The 12,310-nt window shown below is 46.2% G+C and overlaps 1 protein-coding gene across 4 annotated transcripts in view; it reads right to left on the minus strand.

The window, feature by feature from the left end:
• LARP1B (La ribonucleoprotein 1B) overlaps window positions 1-4,174 on the minus strand; it is a 103,342-nt gene extending 99,168 nt beyond the window's left edge. For 2 of the 4 annotated variants that reach the window (XR_004956450.1, XM_036240581.1), the window contains exon 1: window positions 4,073-4,091. The gene's annotated coding sequence lies outside the window, so the exon portion shown is untranslated. Of the gene's footprint in view, window positions 1-4,072 lie in introns of all 4 variants that reach the window. The other 2 variants (XM_036240568.1, XM_036240572.1) reach the window with 1 other exon arrangement.
• Window positions 4,175-12,310: the final 8,136 nt, after the last annotated feature.

Consider the following 12,310-nt stretch of genomic DNA (forward strand, 5'->3'; position numbering starts at 1 on the left):
AGAGAGAGAAACCTCGATGTGAAAGGGACACATCGAGTGGTCGCCACCCGCACAACCAACCAGGGCCGGGGACAAACTGCAACCGAGGTACGTGCCCTTAGCGGGAACCGAACCCGGGTCTCTCCGGACCGCAGGCCGACGCTCTAACCGCTGAGCCAAACCGGCCAGGGCAACTTTTTTCCTTTTTTTTTAAACACCTCCATAAGGAGACCAGAACTTGTGTACAGTCACTTGAGAGAGTAACTTGCCAACTGACTGACACCCTGTGACCTAAGAACTCCACTTATCCTAGAAAAAGTCAGACATAAAAGAGGTATATATAAAAATCTTATTTGAAACCACCAAGATGCTGTGATGCGTATCGACCAATTAATGGCTAAATTAACTATGTCAGTTACATTTATGGGCCACTTCTCAGCAGTTTTTAAAGGGGTTTAGGTTAAAAAGGACCAATATCATGACAAGAAAAAAAAAGTATAATTATGTATGTATAGGGACAGGTAACTAGGCTTACTGTGGTGATCATTTTGCAATACATTTGAAAACTGAATCATTATGTTGTACATCTAAAACTAGTATGTTGTATGTCAATTATACCTCAATAAAAATAATTTTAAAAACCTCACTAATGGTAACAAGAAAAAAGGATCAATCAACACTCTAAATGAAAAAAGGAGAATGAAATTATGTTCTAAATATAGATACAAAACACTATATTTGGAAATAATGGCACAGGTCTAAAAGGATATTCTATAAACTGGCAACACAATTATCTCTTTTTTGATAAGGACATCAAAAGTTCAGTATTTAAGGCTCCAGGGCCCCACTTTGGAGGGTGGGGGGTAGGGATGGCAGGACTGTGTTGGCTGAAAGCTCACTGCCTCCCCCACCCCCCAAAAAAGCAGGAAAAAAAAGTTCAGTATTTAGCTGGGCAGTGGATTGAGCATCTTCCCATGGACTGAGAGGTTCCGGTTTGATTCCCAGTCAGGGCACATGCCGGGGTTATGGGCTCAATTCCCAGTGAGGAGCGTGCAGGAGGCAGTTAATCAATGTATCTCTTTCACATGAATGTTTTTCTCTCTCTAAAAAAATCAATAAAAACATTTTTTTTTTAAAAAAAAGTCCTTTATATACAAGGAGAATGTACTTATGTATCATTTATATAACTTACTTAAAATGTTCCTAGGGTAATAACAGCTGGGGAGCAGATGTAGGAAGAAAGAGGGTTGATAGGGTCAGAGAAAACTAGATGGAAAAAAATCAGTATTTTTGTATACCATGTTTTTGTGAGTAAAACAATTAAAATGATATTAGAAAGCTGATTTTTGCCCTGGCAGGTTTGGTTCAGTGGTTAGAGCATCAGCCAGAGGACCAAAAGGTCCAGGGTTCAATTCCCAGCCAAAGGCATGTACCTAGGTTGAAGGTTTGATCCCTGGCCCTGGGCATGGTTATGTGGGAGGCAACCAATTCATGTCTCTCTCACATCAGGTTTCTCTCCCTCCCTCCCTCCCCCCCTTCTCTATCTAAAAATCAATGGGAAAATACCCTCAGGTGAGGATTAACAACAACAAAAAGAAAGCTGATTTTTAACATATAAAATGTAACCATGGCTACAGGTCAGTGATCAATAAACCCCATACTGTGATTTTAATAAAGATCTCCAAAATAAGTAAAACTACTTTTAACAAGGTTAGGGCAGATTGAGGAAAAATTCTTTTTGGTTTCCTGACTGAATTCAAAATTGCAGTGACACTATTTTAGATCACTTGGGTGGGCTAGACTTTGGTTGAAAAGAGGGACTTATCTGGATTACCAGAAACAGCAATACACAGGCCAGAACCATCCCAAAAGTAGAAGAAAGTGTTTCACCAGGACTGAAGGAGGAATGATGCCTCACCTGCAGTTTGTAACAGAGAAAATTCATGATTAACAATCCTGAAATACTCCCCTATATTTCCTATAATGTTTCTATCTCGGGTACTCAACTTTCTGGCAACCCTTGTGGATGGAATCCTTGTACTTCATTAGGAGAGTGACGGTAAATGCAGGTTTGGCCAGGATAAACATGGATTAAGTCTGTTATCCCAGCATAATTAATATACTTCTCTTTCCCTTTCAATGATATTCTGGTCTGTAGGATAAATTATACAGGCCTACTAATAAATTATGGTACTAATGTAACACTCCCTAGTTTTCACCTACCCTGGACACTAAAGTTTTTCTGATCCTATTTCACTCTTCTTGTAGTGCAAATTTGCTTAGGAAAATAGGAGGGCAACACACCCAGTTATATAGATGGCACTCTGGTCTTAGGAACTGGAAGAGATGAATACATTCACTTGCTTATAACGCCCAGAAATCTTGCCAAAAGTCTACTCGTTAGTAACACTATCCCTAAGTCTTTCAGACAGTGCATTTCTACACCAGTCTCTTATTTAAATTACTTAAGTATCAACTACAAATAAAAGTTGTAGTAAAACAGTGTAGAGACAGGATTGGAGAGACCAAGTTACAATGTTACTCCAAATCTGAAGGATAGTATTTCTATGGATTCCAAGAACAGAGAGTTACCTACAGAGAGACATCAGCAAAATTAAAATTCCTGTGAACCACACCATACATCAAGCATCAGCTTGTTCTTAATCTCCAACAAAGATTAAGATACCCAATGAAAGCACCTGTAGGTTAATCTTTTAAACTATTTTTCACAAGGTCATTTTCAATTAAAACTCCTGAGTCTTACCTTAATGATTTAAAAACCCATCACAGTGATTTTATAGTCAACAAAGACTTTTTTCTGGTAGTTCACTGAATACAATGTATAACTGTGTAAGTCTAGAAACAGAGGTTAGACAGCCATTCAGATTCATTAGGGCTTACTTCCTAATGAAATAGCAAAATTTTATGGAGATTTTGCTTTAAGATTTTTATTTTCTTCAGTTAGTAATAGTAGTTGACAAACAGATATTTGCAGCTAGAAGAGAATGATGGCAATACTAAATTTAGAAAAACATTTTAAGTAGCTTTTTTTGTACCAGTGTAAAAATGTATCAATAATGATAAGTATTACTGTGCAAAAGCTAAATAAATCAATTAACACTTATCTCACTCCAAAAGTTCCTCTGAAGAAACGTTATATATCTGCAATAATATAGTGCATGTCTTCAAAAATCACCTTACATTTACACCACACCCTTCATCTCAACTGATCTTCACACATCTATAAACGCGCTCATATTTTCCCTATCCCACTGTTAATCTTTAATTTTAAGAAAAACTGAAGATCTGCTAGTAAACAGCTGTCATTTCTATGTTAAAGTTCAATTGATTTCATATAACTTAATTTAGAAAGCAAAACTAGGACATACTGCTTTTTATCTTGGTTGTTTTTACTCTTTCCATTTAAACTTTTTTTAAAAAATGCAATTGCTACAACTAAAATAAAGTACCCAGAGGCCACTGGTCAGCATTCAAAGGCAGTGACATAATCTAATCTCTTCCAAAAGGAGATCTGAAAGTTAGAAGACTACCATTCCCCACCTTGCCTCCGCTCTCGTGTCAACGACCCTGCTCCAGTTATTCCCACCACACTCGCCACTCAAAGCAGCGTGGCAGCGAGTCCACAGCCTCGCTTTTAACCCGACTACCTCGCGTTCTGAAAACCCTGAAACTTCCAGCTTTACCAATTATTTCGCAACAAAAAAGAAAACACAACGGGTGCTTCCACACACACACCAATCCCCTTGTTCTAAAACGTCCGCGGAAACTTTTCTGTAGGGTGGACGGCAGCAGCTCCCCACCCGCAGCCTCCCCAAGTCCCCACGCACGTGGGGGCGACCGAGCGAGGCCGCCGGGCCGCCGCGCCCCCGCCAAGGAGCAGCCGAGGTCCCACCTCTCCCCGCCGCCGCGTCCAGATGTCCATTTATGTAAATGGGCAGAGTGAATGACACCTTGGAACAGAAGTGCCCTGACTGACAGGGAAAGGAGGCCTGCCCCTCCCCCGCCAGCCCGCGTCCCCACGCGAGCCGCCCCCACGCACACACCCCGGTGCCCACCCAGCGGAGCCACCGACCTGCTTCCAGGGAATCCAGAGGGGACGGCGGCTCCGACCCGGCCGGTGACAGGTGCGGAGGCGGCTTCTTGGTCCAAGGGTTCTCCTTCGGCGGCAGGGACGACTGCGCCTTTCCTTCTGGGCCGGCCGCCGCCACCTCCTCCTGCCGGGCGTCCTCGGGCGGCGGGTCCCGCGGCGGCGGCGGCGGGGGGGGCGGCTCCCCGCCGAAGGGGCCCCCCGGCCCGCGCGCCCGGTGCGCCAGGTGCAGCGCCAGAGGCCTCACGGGCACGGCCGCCTGGGGCACGCTGTGTCCCAGCACCAGCGCCGGCGACGGCTCTCCCCGCGCCCCCGCGCAGGTGGCGGGCGCGGCCCTCTCCTCGCCGGCCGCCTGCGTGCCCTCCTGTGCGGGCGCGGGCAGCGGCTCGGCCTGCCGGCTCACCTCGGGCGACGGCGACGCCTTCTCGGCAGCTGCCGCGGGCGGCTCCTCCCGGGAGTGGGCGCCGGGCGCCGGGGCGCGGGCAGACATCGTCCCCTTGCCCCAGCCGCCCCAGCCGCGGGGGGCCCGGGGCCAGGGAGCCCGGGGCCAGGGAGTCCGGCTGCCCGTCTCTGCGCCGGGGCAACCACCGGCTCCGGCCTGGGGCACAGAGCCCGAGAGCCCGGCCGCCGTCGCCGCCGCCACCGCCGCCCGCGTCGGCCGAGGCCGTGCAGCGCCCGGCGTGCCGCCCCTCCCCGCGTCGAACGGAGCGCTAACCGCCCGTCGGCTCGGCCCGCCTCAGCGACGCACGGCCCGAGCCCGCCGGCCGCGCGGGCGCCGCAGCCGCAGCCGTCCCCGGGCGCGGGCAGCGAGGGCGCAAGAGCCGCCGCGGGGCCTCCAGCGGAGTGGGCGGCGCGCGCCCCGAGCCGGTAACTGCTCGCGGGGCGTGCGGGGGCGGGCCGCGGGGGCGGGGCGGGGCCTCCGGGAGGAGCGTGACGTGGCCGCTCGCCGGCCGCGGCCCCGGCCTGGCCGCCGCCCGCGGGCTGACTGGCGAGCCCGCCCCGAGCGCCGGTCCCGCCCCAGCGGCCCGCCGAGGGGGAGGAGGGCGAACTGGGCGATTCCGGGCTCGCGGCGGCGGCGGCCCGAGCTGCGGGCGCCTGGGCGGGGCGCGCGCCGGCCTCTGTGACTCGGGCGAACTCGCGCGGCGCTCGGACGCCGGTGGCAGAGGGCGGGGCGGCTACGCACGTGGCGCCGGTGTCGCTCCGCCCGGGAGTCGGCCCGAGGCGAGGCAGGTGGTCTCGGCCGCCCACCGCGGGCCGCTCGGGACCGAGCTGGGCCCGCGACCCGGCCGCTCTGCCCCGACGTTTGTCGCCTCTCCTGGTCAAAAAGTCCCCCCTGGCGCCCTGGGGCACCGCGGTCACCTGCAGTCTTGAGCCTCGTCCCAAATGAAAACAGTGATCTGTAGGTAACGGTTTAGGAAACCTTTGCGGGCAGTGAGGTTAGTGCGCTTCCCCGCCCCTCGACCCACCCGTGGAGTGAAATCTTTTTAAAGGGCTTTTGAGGGAAACAAAAGTTAATGTTTCTCTGGCTGTTAAAAAAAAAAAAAAAATTTACCTGTCTCCTTTCATTTGTAAAAAAACAACAAAACACTTGTTTGCAAACTATCCATGCTCCAGTTAATTTTTTCCAGGAATGGATATATGTTAAAAAGGATATATGTTAAAATATGTTTTGATGATTAAAATGTGGTACGAGCTTTCTAATTGGCACTCACATCAGCGAGTGATGACATTGGTTTCAGCTGCGTGTATTTGTGAGTTAATAACGTTTATGTTCGGGGTGCAAGGTTGCTGAAAATGGGTTCAGCTTTAGGGCTGCCAAACTAGACAGCTTGTCAAGGCCCCCCTCCTCCCATGAGTCTCACTTCAGCCGCGTTCAAATCGAGATTAATATTTTATTTACTCAAAAGCTGTACCAGGCACAAATTATTTAATTTCATAAAGCTAATAAACTATGCAAACATTACAACAGCTATAAACAATAAGGCCTTTCTTGTTTTCCACACTAGTGCCCAATTTATCTGACCTAAGCAACCTCCTGAATTCATTTCTCGTTAAATAGGGATTTTATTTCCGCCCATAGTCCCAGAACAGTGCCATCTTTACTGGCCCCTTTATTGGCGAAGCCTTGTGTTTTTAACTACCAACCAGCTGCTCTTCCTTGTAATCAGCCTTTGGGCGATGCCTGACTCTTAGAAAAGCCTATCAACAAATTCACACTTGATGAGACTCAGAACACATTCGATTTTACCTATAGCAATTTAACTATAGCTGCTTAATGATGGGGCTATGTTCTGAGAAACGTGTCATTAGGCAATTTCATCATTGTATGAATATCATAGAATGTACTTACACACCTAGGCTGTATGGTATAGTGTATTGCTAAGAGTACACTCTAAAATAATAATTAAAAAGTGTAGTATATTAAATACATAAGCTAGTAACATAGTCATTATCAAGTATTATGTTTTGTGCATAATTGTATGTGCTATACTTTTATAGGATTTGGCAACATAGTAGGTTTGTTTACACCAGCATGGCCACAAACACATGACTAACATGTTGCACTATGGCCAGGTCACTGGGTGATAGGAATGTTTCAGTTCCATTATAATCTTATGGAACTACCTTCATATATGTGGTCAGTCATTGACAGAAATATTGCTATGCAGTACATGACTGTACATGTGATTCAGTTGAGAAAAAGGCTATGTGGAATGGTTCTACAAAGTTACATTTATATAGGCTATCTAACTAGTGGTGTTAAAAAACAAAATACGATCAAGTAAATATAAAGATCTAATTAGCTTTTTTTTTTTTTAAATCCTCACCCGAGGACATTTTTGCATTTATCTTCAGATAGAGCAGGAGGGAGATAGGGAGGGAGAGAGGGAGGAAGAGAGAAAGACAGACATCAACGTGAGAGACACATCGAGTGGCTGCCACCCACATGACCCCAACCAAGGCCAGGGACAAAATGCAACCGAGGTACATGCCCTTAGCGGGAACCGAACCCGGGATTCTCCAGTCCACAGGCCGGCGCTCTAACCGCTGAGCCAAACCAGCCAGGGCAAGATCTAATTAGCTTTATTAAACAATTCATGAATCAGGCAGCAGCCCATCTAGCCACTAGAAGGGCACTCAGATGGGCTTGTACAAAATGAAAGACTTTTTTTTTATCCTCAACCGAGGACATCCTTCAATATTCTGTTTAGATAGAGTGGGAGGGGGAGAGAGAGAGAGAGAGAGAAAAACATCGACGTGAAAGCGACACATTGAGTGGCTGCCACCCACACAACCCAACCAGGGCTGGGGACAAACTGCAACCAAGGTACGTGCCCTTAGCGGGAACCGAACCCGGGACTCTCCAGTCCACAGGCCGGCGCTCTAACCGCTGAGCCAAACCGGCCAGGGCAAGATCTAATTAGCTTTATTAAACAATTCATGAATCAGGCAGTAGCCCATCTAGCCACTAGAAGGACACTTGGATGAGTTTGTACAAAATGAAAGACTTGCCTGGCCAGTGTGGCTCAGTGGTTGAGTGTCAACCCATGCACCAAGAGGTTGCCAGGTCAGTTCCTGGATGGGGCAAGCCCAGGTTGTGGGCCAAATCCCCAGTGGGGAGTATGCAGGCAGGAGGTGGCCAATGGATGTTCTCACTCATCGATGTTTCTATCTCTGTCTCCCTCTCCCTCCTTCTCTCTCTAAAATCAATAAAGAAACAAAATTGAAATGGAAGGCTTTTATAGGTAGAAAGGTGGGGCAAGAAATGGATTAACAAAAGAAAATGGGTCTGGACATCTGTTTTGGAGAAGGGTTTTTATCATGCAGGTTGCCTCTTCATTCTATGGAGATTACCTCATTGATACTTACCAGAAATTCCAGACAGGTTGATTAAGGTTATGTTTCTAGGAGAGTTTGAAACTGCAAGTAGATCAGGTATTTTAATCTAGGCTTGGTATCATGGGATTTTAGCACAAGTGATGCCATTTGGGGCCTGTGGTTTTCTTTTTAATAGTGGTTTTGTTCGTTGCTTTTTTTAAATGAAAAATCATAAAGGTACTTTATTGAAGAAACAAAGGAGGACTTTCTTGGAAATAGGTTGTACTTCCAGAGCAAGAACTGGAGAGTAAATGTGTTCTTAAAGGGTCTCTAAAGAACTCAGCAGGAGATGTTTGGAATCTTCACTGTAGTGCCTGTAATGTCAGTGAAGGAAGTTAGCTGCTTGTCTGTCTTTTAAACACATACTAACAATTCTACTTTCACATAGCCGCCTCTTGGAAACAACTTCACCTGGCAACACAATGATCTCTTTTTTTTTTTTTTTTTTTAAGGTAGAGTGGGAGGGAGAGAGAGGACCAGAGAGAGAGAGAGAAACATCGATGTGAAAGGACCACATCGAGTGGCTGCCACCCGCACGACTGACCAGAGCCGGGGACAAACTGCAACCCAGGTACATGCCCTTAGCGGGAACCGAACCCGGGTCTCTCAGGACCGCAGGCCGACGCTTTAACCGCTGAGCCAAACCGGCCAGGGCGATGATCTCTTTTTTGATAAGAACATCCAAAGTTCTGTATTTAGCCCTGCTGGTGTGGTTCAGTGGATTGAGCATCATCCCATGGACTGACAGGTCCCACCTCAATTCCCAGATAGGGCACGTGCCTGGATTGTGGGCTCGATCCCCAGTGGGGGGCATGCAGGAGGCAGTTTCTGGGGGCGTGCAGTTTCCCGTGGCCGGTTTGGCTCAGGCATTGGAGCGTTGGCCCATGGACCAAAGGGTCGTGAGTTCGATTTCGGTCAAGGGCACATACCTTGGTTTTGGTTCAGTCTCCAGCCCTGGTCAGGGTCCTTTGGGAGGCAGACAATCAATGTGTCTCTCACATGAATGCTTTTCTCTCTCTCCCTCTCCCTCCCTCCCACTCTATCTGAAGATAAATAGAAAAGTATACCCCGGTGAGGATATAAAAAAATAACTTTCCAGTTTGTACACTTCTTGGAGCACCTTTCTGCTGCCCAATTCATAAATCTTTCAATCCAGTTAGATCCTTAAATTTGCTTGGTTGAATTTTTGTTCTTTAACAGATTTGGTGACAACAATGATGGGATTTGAAGGGAAGTTCTAATGACATTTGGGGACAATGAGAAACAGGTGTGGTACCCTAGAACTTTGCAAACATTACAACTTTTTTGAGTTCTCCTTCTTGCTGTTTTGGAGGGCCATTGGTGTTCTGAACTCCTGATCTAATTGGCTATCCAAGCCACAGATGAGCAGGTCAACTTAAACTGGCAGATGGTTTCACTCAGAATACAAATCCTTACAGCCTTTGGTTCAGTCCACAATTCCCCAGTTATTTGGAATCCCTTCCTCCAGTTCGAATCTGCAGTCCCCATTCACTGGGGGTTGCTGGTTTAGTTCTTTCCCACAGTTCCTGTCTGTAGTCCCCATTCACCAGGGTTTGCTGGTTTAGTCCTTTGCCCAGTTCCAGTCTGCAGTCCCCATTCATTGGAGTCTGCGGGTTTAGTGCACACTAACTGCTGGTAGTGTGCACAGCCTTCTATTGGCCAGTCCATAGTAACATTTCTTTGTTTACTGCTGATTTGTTAATGTGCACATTTGTTCGTTTTGTTTAGTGTAGATAAAGGCTAGTACAGAATCTTCTATTTGAGAATTGTTGGTGGTTACCAGCTGTAGTTGGATTGGGTCCAACTTGTAATTGGACTGGTTTCAGGATCATATGTGGTCCAGTAGGAGGCCTCAGGGGAATAAAATTTTCGTTTAAATGGTTAGTTGCTAATGGGAATCTTGGGAATAAAAAAAAGCTGCAGACCCTTGGTGAACACAGGTCAAGCGTGTGAAGGTTGTTAGAGCCCTCTTCACCTCAAGAAGACTCCCATGGTAATAGGCCTTCTTATTATTAGTTTGGCTCCAGGAAACCCAAAGGCCTAGCTAAAGAAATGAGACACATTGATTGGTTGCCTCCCACACAACCCTGACCAGGGCCAGGGATCGGAAGTACAACTGAGGTATGTGCCCTTGACCAGAAAGGAACCTATGACTCTGGTCCGTGGGCCGATGCTCTAACTACTGAGCAACTGGCCACGGCAAGAAATGAGATATTTTTATATCCAAAGAGTTGAGCACGCCACCTTCCAGCACCACCTGCTTGTTTTATCTTTAAAACATAGTGCCAGAAGTGTATATATCTGAAAATATATATTAAAATTTTACTAAAAACCTAGAATTATGATGGTCATTATGGGAAGATTCCAATGAAACAAAATGGCTCATTGAAGAAGTACACTTGAGCAAGGGACCCCGAGTTGAACAGAGATGCCTACTTTAATTGGTGTGCAAAAGGCCTCAGGATTGCAAAACAGCTTTATGAAAAAACTCATTACAAAAGGCTAAGGAAAAATTTTAAATATGCCCGGCCAGTGTGTGTGGCTCAGTGGTTGAGCATTGACTCACCACCAAGAGGTCACTGGCTCAATTCCTGGTCAGGACACGTGCCCAGATTGTGGGCCCATCTCCCGTGGGGGTCATGCAGGAAGTGGCCAGTTGATGTTCTCCCTCATTGCTGTTTCTCTCTCTCTCCCTCTCTCCCTTGCTCTCGCTCTAAAATCAATAAAGAAAAAAAATTTTTAATTAAAAATATCAGGTGCCTAAAACAAAATACGATAGGATAAACATGACTTCTACTGCTCCCCCATTTATTTTCACCTGAGTACTCACGTTTTACTAATTCTTCTGATCTGCTTTCTGCTCTGAACAGATTATTAGGCAGTTACCTTTTAAAATAAAACTCCCGAGGTTGCAGACAAATCTCCCCAGGTATACCTTCACCCCTTGGTCAAAGGTCAAACTTAGATTCCTAGTTAAGGCCCTGGCCATTTGATCTTGCTCAGGGCACACACAAGAATCAAACTAATGAAGGCATAAATAAGTGGAACAACAAATCAATGTCTCTCCCTCTCTTCCTCTCCCTTTCTCTCCCTCACCCCTTCTCTCCCTTACCCCCTTCCTCTCTTTATAAAATCAATTTAAAAAAGACTGCCCTTGAGCCTGGTACTGGCACCAGAACAGGCAGATAGATCAATGGAACAGAACAGAGAACCCAGAGCTTGACCCAAGACAATATGCTCAATTAATATTTGACAAAGGTGACAAGAGCATACGATGGAGTAAAGACACTCTTCAATAAATGGTGTTGGGAAAATTGGACAGCTACATGCAAAAAAAATGAAGCTAGACCACCAGCTTACACCATACACAAGAATAAACTCAAAATGGATAAAAGAGTTAAATGTAACTCGTGAATCCGTAAAAATTCTAGAAGAAAATGTAGGCAACAAAATTTCAGACATCATACGCAGCAGAATTTTCACTGATACAACACCTAAGGCAAGAGAAACAAAGGAAAAAATGAACACATGGGACTACATCGAACTTAAAAGCTTCTGCACAGCAAAAGAAACAATCATCAAAATGGAAAGGGAACCCACTATATGGGAGACCATAATTGCCAATGATGCATCAGATAAGGGATTAATTTCCAAAATATATAAAGTACTCATACAACTCAACAAAAGGAAGACAACCCAATTAAAAAATGGGCAGAGGACCTAAATAGACACCTCTCCAAACAGGACATACAAATAGCCAAGAGACATATGAAAAAATGCTCAACGTCACTAATCATCAGAGAGATGCAAATTAAAGCAACTATGAGGTATCACCTCACACCCGTCAGAATGGCCACCATCAACAAATCCTTAAACAACAAGTGCTGGCGAGGGTGTGGCGAAAAGGAGACTCTAGTACACTGCTGGTGGGAATGCAGACTGGTGCAGCCACTATGGAAAACAATATGGTGTTACCTCAGAAAGTTAAAAATTGAACTTCCATTTGACCCAGTGATCCCACCTCTAGGAATATACCCTAAGAAGCCTGAAATACCAATCAGAAAGAATATATGTACCCCTGTGTTCATAGCAGCACTATTTACAATAGCTAAGATCTGAAAACAACCCAAGTGCCCATCAGTAGATGAGTGGATTAAAAAGCTGTGGTACATATACACAATGGAATACAATGCAGCTCTAAGATGCATTTGAGATGACATGGAGGGACCTGGAGAGTATTATGCTAAGCGAAACAAGCCAAGCAGAGAAAGACAAATATCACATGATCTCACTTATTTGTGGAATATAATGAACTAAACAAAC

Source organism: Molossus molossus, unplaced genomic scaffold (genome assembly GCF_014108415.1).
Source record: "Molossus molossus isolate mMolMol1 unplaced genomic scaffold, mMolMol1.p scaffold_m16_p_4, whole genome shotgun sequence".
Classification (NCBI taxonomy): Eukaryota; Metazoa; Chordata; class Mammalia; order Chiroptera; family Molossidae; genus Molossus; species Molossus molossus.